Below are 8,235 nucleotides of genomic sequence, written 5' to 3'. Positions count from 1 at the left end.
CATGTATTTGAGACCTGCAAGTGTAAAGGAAAATTAGGAAGCAACTAGCATATAAAACATGAGGTGACTCTGTGACAGTTGGAGAAAGACCTCTGAAATAAAACTGCTAAAACAAAATAAGAAAGACAGATGGGAGAATTTTCAGATATTGAACAAATAAAAAGATAAAACTATTAAAATCCTTTGGGCTTCTCAAAAAAATAAGAGCAGAGGCAAGGAATCAGGAAAACAGAAGAATGCTCAGTGATGTATCTACTGAAATGATAAAATAACAGTCACACACTAAGTTGCTTAAATGAGCCTTCAAATCAACATGGGTATTTGGTGGAAACTACAGTCTCGCAATATCGATTTCAAAATTAACAATAAGTGTTATGAACAGAATAACATCCATAGGAGACAGAGAGGATGTTATACAAAACTCTTTCACCAAAGGAGGACCAGGATCAGAGGTTTCCACTCAGCAGACTTATGATGTTTGCTGTAGCAGCACATATACTAAAATTGGAACAATATAGAGAAGATAAGCATGGCTAATCTGCTAGGAGGACATGGAAATTTGTGAAGCAGACTTCACATATCTTTAATTATAAGATAAATCAATTGTACTCAGTTCAAAAATACTGAATCATGACTGAATCTTTATGTAGGGCATGGCTCCTGAGGTGCATAATGGAGCAGATCTTTCCACAATACTGCTACACAGTCTGTACTATGTCCACCATAATTCTCCACTAGTCACAAAAAGAAGACGGTGAAACAGACCCCAGATGAACTGATGCTTATTTATTTGCAGCTTAAAGCCACTGGGAAAACAGATTACTAGTGATGTCAGTTAACTATATTACCAAATAGCTGCATGTCACCATCTGCTCTATACAACCTTGAAAGTTTACCTTGGTAGCCAGAGAACACTTCATTCATTGTTTAATACTGTCAGCATATAGAACTGCATGCTATATTAATTAAAATTTATTATATTTATATGTACCTAGTAAAATATTTTTAATTTCTAAAGGCCCCTGAACACCTTCAGGCCTCCACCTCCTCCAGCAACCCAGGCCCCTGAACACCCTCATACCCCCTCCACCTCTCAGCAACCCAGGCCCCTGAACACCCTCAGGGCCCCTCATCCTCAGCATCCCAGGCCCCAGAATCCCTCAGGCCCCCTCCTCCTCTCAGCACCCAAGGCCCCTGAACACCCTCAGGCCTCCTCCTCCACTCAGCACCCCAGGCCCCTGAAAACCCTCAGACCCCTCCACCCCTCAGCACCACAGGCCCCTGAACACCCTCAGGCCTCCTCTTCCTCTCAGAACCCCAGCCGCTTGAACACCCTAAGGCCTCATCCTCCCCTCAGCAACCCAGGCCCCTGAACACCCTCAGGCCCAGTCCTCCTCTAAGCACTGCAAGCCCCTGAACACCCTCAGGCCCCATCCACTCAGCATCCCAGGCCTCTGAACATCCTCAGGCCTCCTCCTCTTCTCAGCACCCCAGGCCTCTGAACACCCTCAAGCACCTTCCACTCAGCACCCCAGGCCTCTAAATACACTCAGGACCCCTCCTCCTCTCAGCACCTCAAGCCTCTGATCACTCTCCAGCCTCCTCCTCCACTCAGCACCCCAGGCCTCTGAACACCCTCAGGTCCCTCCTGCTCTCAGAACCCCAGGCCTCTGATCACCCTCAAACCTCCTCCTCCTCTCAGAACCTCAGTCCTCTGAACAACTCAGGCCCCCTCCTCTCAGCACCACAGGCCCCTTACTCCCTAAGGCCCCCTCCTCCTCTCAACTACACAGGCCCAGGAATACCATCAGGCCACCTCCTCCTCTCAGCACCCCGGGCCCCAGAACACCTTAAGACCCCCTCCTCCACTCAGCACCCCAGGCCACTGAACACCCTCAGGCCCCCTCCTCTCAGCACCTCAGGCCCCTGAACATACTCAGGCCCCCTCCTCCCATCAACACCCCAGGCCTCTGAACACCCTCAGGCCTCCTCCTCCTCTCAGCACCCCAGGCCCCTGAACACCCTCAGGCCTCCTCCTCCTCTCAGAACCCCAGGCCCCTGAACACCCAAAGGCCCAGTCTTCCTCTAAGCACCCCAGGCCCCTGAACACCCTCAGGCCTCCTCCTCCCCTCAGCACCCCAGGCCCCTGAACACCCAAAGGCCCAGTCTTCCTCTAAGCACCCCAAGCCCCTGAACACCCTCAGGCCCCCTCCACTCAGCACCCCAGGCCTCTGAACATCCTCAGGCCTCCTCCTCTCAGCACCCCAGGCCTCTGATCACTCTCTGGCCTCCTCCTCCACTCAGCACCCCAGGCCTCTGATCACCCTCAGGCCTCCTCCTCCTCTCAGAACCTCAGTCCACTGAACACCCTCAGGCCCCCACCACTCAGCACCCCAGGCCTCTAAACACCCTCAGGCCCCCTCCTCCTCTCAGCACCCCAAGCCTCTGATAACTCTCTGGCCTCCTCCTCCACTCAGTGCCCCAGGCCTCTGATCACCCTCAGGCCTCCTCCTCCTCTTTTTGAACCTCAGTCCTCTGAACACACTCAGGCCCCCTCCTCTCAGCACCATAGGCCCCTTACTCCCTAAGGGCCCCTCCTCCTCTCAGCTACCCAGGCCCAGGAACACCATCAGGCCCCCTCCTCCTCTCAGCACCCCAGGCCCCAGAACACTTTAAGGCCCCCTCCTCCACTCAGCACCCCAGGCCTCTGAACACCCTTAGGCCCCCTACTCTTAGCACCCCAGGCCCCTGAACACACTCGAGCCCCCTCCTCCCCTCAACACCCCTGGCCCCTGAATACCCTCAGGCCCCCTCCTCTCAGCATCCCAGGTCCCTGAGCATCCACAGGCCCCCTCCTCCCCTTAGCACCCTAGGTCCCTGAACACCCTCTGGCCCCCTCCTCCACTCAGGACCCCAGGCCTCTAAACACCCTCAGGCCCCCTTCTCCTCTCAGCACCCCAGGCCACTGAACACCCTGAGGCCCCCGCCTCCCCTCAGTACCCAGGCCCCTGAACACCCTCTGGACCCCTCCTTCCCTCAGGATTCCAGGCCCCTGAAAACCCTCAGGTCCCCTCCTCCTCTCAGCACCCCAGGCCCCTGAACACCCTCAGGCTGCCTCCTCCTCTCAGCATCCCAGGGTGCAAAAGACCCTCAGGACCCCTCCTGTTCACAGCACCCTGGCCTCTGATCACCCTGCCTCCTCCTTCTCTCAGCACCCCAGGCCACTGAACACCCTCAGGGCTCCTCCTCCTCTCAGCTTCCCAGGCCCCTGAAGACCCTCAGACCCCTCCTCCTCCCAACACCCGAGGCCCCTGAACACCCTCAAGCCCCCTCCTCCTCTCAGCACCCCAGGCCCCTGAACACCCTCAACAGCCTCCTCCCCCCAGCACCCCAGGTCTCTGAACACCCTCAGGCCCCCTCCGCCACTCAGCATCCCAGGCCCATGAACAGCCTCAGGTCTCCTCCTCCCCTCAGCACCCCAGGCCCCTGAACACCCTCAGACCCCGTCCTCTCAGCACCCCAGGCCCCTGAACACCCTCAGACCCCGTCCTCTCAGCAACCCAGGCCTCTGAACAGCTTCTGACCCCTCATCTCAGCACTCAGGCCCCTGAACATCTTCAGGCCCCCTCCTCCCCTCAGCACCCCAGGCCCCTGAACACCATCAGGCCTCTGCCTCTGGAGCCCCCCAGGTGTCCCTGCAGCACCCCAGCCCCCTCCTCCTCTGTAGCACCCCAGATGTCCCTGTAGCACCCCTCCTCCTACTTCCTGTCCTGCACAGCTGAGTCCCTGGTGGCCATTTGACTGCAGGTCCAGGGATTCCTGCCCATAGAGCCACTGAGACCCCCATAAGCCAGGGCACGGCCAGCACCAGACACACGTGTTCACTCTCAGCAGACTCCGTACACACTGGGAGTCCCATTGTCCCCAAGATCTCAGGGACACGGTGTGGGGCCTCTGGGCATCACTGTCACTTGGGGCCTGGTATAGACGGCGGGCAGCCATGAGGGCTGCCAGATGCAGGGTGTCTGCACTGCCTGCAGAGGCCACCACGTGACGCTGCTGCAGCACAAATCTTCCAGGGATGGGCTCTGGTGGGGTCGCAAGTGTCCACCCCCAAGGTTTATTCTGGGCCTCCAGACCCCTAGATGTACCTGCCTTCAGGTGTCCCTCCAGGTGTTCCCTACTGCAGGTTTCCCTGACCCCCAGGCCCAGCTTCCCAGCCTCCTGCCAGGAGCCTCAGTGGCCCTCAGAAATCCCTGTCCCTGATGTCCCCACCCCGTGACCCCAGGTTTCCCCCCACCCCAGGTGTCCCCTGTCCGCACCCAGATGTCCAGCCCCAGGACCCCAGGAATCGCCGCCCCTGGTGTCCGCTGGGTCCCCAGGATTCCACCCACCCTACATGCACCCCCATCTGCCCCCAGATGGCTGGTTCCAGGACCCCAGGAAATCCTGTCTCAGGATTCCCTGGCCCGGGCACCCAGGTTTCCCCCTACCCCAGGTGCCCTCCATCCACCCCCAAATGATAGGTCCGAGGCCCCCAGGAATCCTTGCCCCAGGTGTCCATCCCTGGAGCCCCAGACATACTCAGCTGCCTGTTCAACCAGCTGTCTCCCCCCTCAGAGGGGCTGGCAAGTGGCTGCATTGCCTGACCAGCCAGCAGGTGGCGATGCTGTAAAGCAAACCTCTGTGGTGGGCTCAGCACCCAGCTACAGGCCCCATCTTCCCCTCAGGACCCCAGGCCCCTGAACAATCTCAGGCCTACTCCTCCTCCTCCTCTCAGCACCCCAGGCACCAGAACACCTTCATTAACCCTCCTCCCCTCAGCACCCCAGACAACCTGAACACTGACTGTCAGGCCCCCTCTACCTCTGGAGCCCCCCCAGATGTCTCTGCAACACTCCAGGCCCCCTCCGCTGGAGACCTCCGGCCCACATCAGTGCAGGCCCCCAGAAACCGGCCGCCAGACCCCTGGACCCCATCGGTCCACCCTCAGGCCACCTCCTCCTCTCATCACCCCAGAACCCTGAACACCCTCAGGCCACCTCCTATTCTCAGCACCTAAGGCCCCTGAACATTCTTAGCCCCCCTCCTCCTCTCAGCACCCAAGGCCCCTGAACACCCTCAGGCCACTTCCTCCCCTCAGCACCCAAGGCCTCTGAACACCCTCAAGCCTCATCCTACTATCACCACCCCAGGCCTCTGAACACCCTCAGGCCTCCTCCTACTCTCAGCATCCCAGTCCTCTGAACACCCTCAGGCCTCCTCTTATTCACAGCACCACAGGACCCTGAACACCTTCATGCCCCCTCCTCCTCTCAGCTCCCCAGTCCCCTGAACAACCTCAGGCCCCATCCTCCCCTTCAGCACCCCAGGCCCCTGAACACCTTCAGGCCCCCTCTACCTCTGGAGCCCCCCAGGTGTCCCTGCAACACTCCAGGCCACCTCCTCTGGAGTCCCCCTGATGTCCCTGCAGTACCCACTCCTCCTGCTTCCTGTCCTGCACAGCTGAGTCCCTGGTGGCCATTTGACTCCAGGTCCAGGGCTTCCTGCCCATAGAGCCACTGAGGCCCCCACGAGCCAGGACCAGGCCAGCGCCAGACGCACGTGTTCAATCTCAGCTGACTCAGTACAGACTGGCAGTCCCGTTGTACTCCAGACCTCAGGGACACGGTTTGGGGCCTCTGGGTACCACTGTCACTTGGGGCCTGGTCCAGTGGGCAGGTGGCCATGAGGGCTGCCAGCTGCAGGGCGGCTGCACTGCCAGCAGGGACACCAGGTGGCGCAGCTGCAGCGCAAACCTTCCCAGGATGGGCTATGGTGGGGCCGCAAGTGTCCACCCCAGGGTTTATTCTGGGCCTCCAGACCCCTAGATGTACATGCCCCCAGGTTTTCCCCCACCCAAGGTGTCCCCCACCCACGATGCCCACAGACGTCCGGTCCCAGGCCCCCAGGTCTCTCCCCACCCCAGGTGTCCCCGCCCCTGGCCTCCAGGTTTTCCCCCACTTCAGGTGGCCCCGTACTGCCCCCAGATGTCTGGTTCCTTGCGCCCAGGTCTCTCCCCATCCAGGTGTCCATGCCTCGGGCCCCCATCTTTCCCCCACCCCAAGTGTCCCCTGTCCACCCCAGATGTCAGGTCCCAGGCCCCCAGGTATCTCCGCAACAGGTGTCCCCGCACAGGACCCCAGGTATCCCCCAACTCCAGGTGCCCTCCACGCGCCCCCAGATGACCTGTCCCCGGCTCCCAGGAATCCCTGCCCCAGGTGTCTCCCCACCCCATGTGTCCCTGCCCCGGGGCTCCCAGGTGTCCCTAACCAGTCAACTAGGTGTCCTGGTTCTGCCCCCAGAAGGTACCGTCCCCAGGACCCCAAAAGTCCCTCGCCCTCATCACTCCTGGCCACCATGTCCCCACTGCTACCCATCTGTGATGCCGCCCCCAAGGACACAGCACAGCCAGGACACCAAGCCCACCATAAGGAAGACTTTTTAATCCCAATTTCCTGAGGGTCCTTCTGAATCTGGGCACAATGCTATCAAAACTGGATGGGGGAGAAGGGTTCACCAGGACCACAGCCTCAGAGCACCTCAAACCAACAGCCACCATCTGGCAGTCACCAAATACACAACCCCCAAACCCACAGCCCCCCAACCCACAACCCCCAAACCAACAGCCCCCCAAACCCACAGGCCTCCAAACCACAACACTCAACCCACATCCCCCCACCAACAGAGCTCCAAACCACAACACACAAACCCACAGCTCCAAACACACAGGACACAAACACATACCCCCCCAAATCCATAGCCCCCAAACACACAGCCCCCCAACCCACAACCCCCACCCCAACCCACAGCCCACCAACAGCTCCCCAACCAACAACACCCAAAACCACAGCCCCCCAATCCACAGGCCCCAAACCACAGCCCCCAAGACCACAGCCCCCAAACCCACAACAACCAAACCCACAGACCTCAAACCCACAGCCCCCTAAACGACAGCCCCCAACCCACAATCCCAAACACACACCCCCAAACCCACAACCCACAACCCCCAAAGCCACAAACCCCAAAGCCACAAACCCAAAACCCAAAAAAACAGCCCCACAACCCACAACACCCAAACCCACAGTCCCCCAAAACCACAACCCTCAAACCCGCAAACCCCCAATCCACAGCCCCACAAATCCACAGCGCCTCAAACATACAGGCCCCCAAACCCACAGCCCCTAAAAACCACAGCCCCCAAACCCACAGGCCACAAACCCAAAGTCCCAACCCCAGAGGCCACTAAACCCACAACCCCCCAACACACGGCCCCCAAACCCAAAGCTTCCTAAACCCACAGCCCCCCAACCCACAGCCACTAAAAACCACAGGCCACAAACTCCAGCCCCCCAAACACACAGGACCCCAAACCCATAGAGCCACAGTCCACAGCCCCTAAAAACAACAGACCCACAAACCCACAGCCACCCAAACCCACAGCCCCTAAACACCACAGCCCACAAACCCACAGCCCCAAACCCACAGCACCAAAACCCACAGCCCCCCAATTCACAGCTCCCCAAACCAACAGGTCCAAAACCCACAGCCCCTAAATCCCACAGCCCCCCATACCCACAGACCCAAAAACCTACAGCCCCCCAAACACACAGGACCCCAAACCCATAGAGCCACAGTCCACAGCCCCTAAAAACAACAGATCCACAAACCCACAGCCACCCAAACCCACAGCCCCTAAACACCACAGCCCACAAACCCACAGCCCCAAAACCCACAGCCCCCCAATTCACAGCTCCCCAAACCAACAGGTTCAAAACCCACAGCCCCTAAAACCCACAGCCCCCCATACCCACAGACCCAAAAATCTACAGCCCCCCAAACCCACAACACCAAACCCATAGCCCCCCAATCCACTGCTCTCACACACAGCCACCAAACCTGTTCCCCCAACTCACAATTCCCCAGACACACACAGAACTGAGACACTCACAACCCCACTATCACAACTCCCAAACCTCACAGGCCGCAGACCCTCACAGCCCTCAGACCATCACAGCCCCCCTACTTACAACCTGCAGATTCACAGCACCCAGACTCTCTCAGCCCACAAGACCCTCTCAGCCCTGAGACACTCTCAGCCCCCAGACCCTCATAGCCCCAAGAGCCTCTCAGCACCCAAGACCCTCATAGCTCCCAGACCCTCACAGCCCCCACTCTCAGGCCCCAGACCCTCAC

General features: G+C 58.9%; 1 non-coding gene across 1 annotated transcript; it reads left to right on the top strand.

The window, feature by feature from the left end:
- The first annotated feature begins 478 nt into the window (after positions 1-478).
- LOC132540571 (U6 spliceosomal RNA) lies at positions 479-581 on the top strand. Its single transcript, XR_009551769.1, has one exon. It is a non-coding gene; the product is annotated as a U6 spliceosomal RNA (small nuclear RNA).
- Positions 582-8,235: the final 7,654 nt, after the last annotated feature.

The sequence above is a fragment of the Erinaceus europaeus genome, chromosome 9, assembly GCF_950295315.1.
Source record: "Erinaceus europaeus chromosome 9, mEriEur2.1, whole genome shotgun sequence".
NCBI classification, from domain to species: Eukaryota; Metazoa; Chordata; class Mammalia; order Eulipotyphla; family Erinaceidae; genus Erinaceus; species Erinaceus europaeus.
The sequence above is the reverse complement of the archived record's forward strand: the minus strand, read 5'-3'. Positions and strand labels throughout refer to the sequence as shown.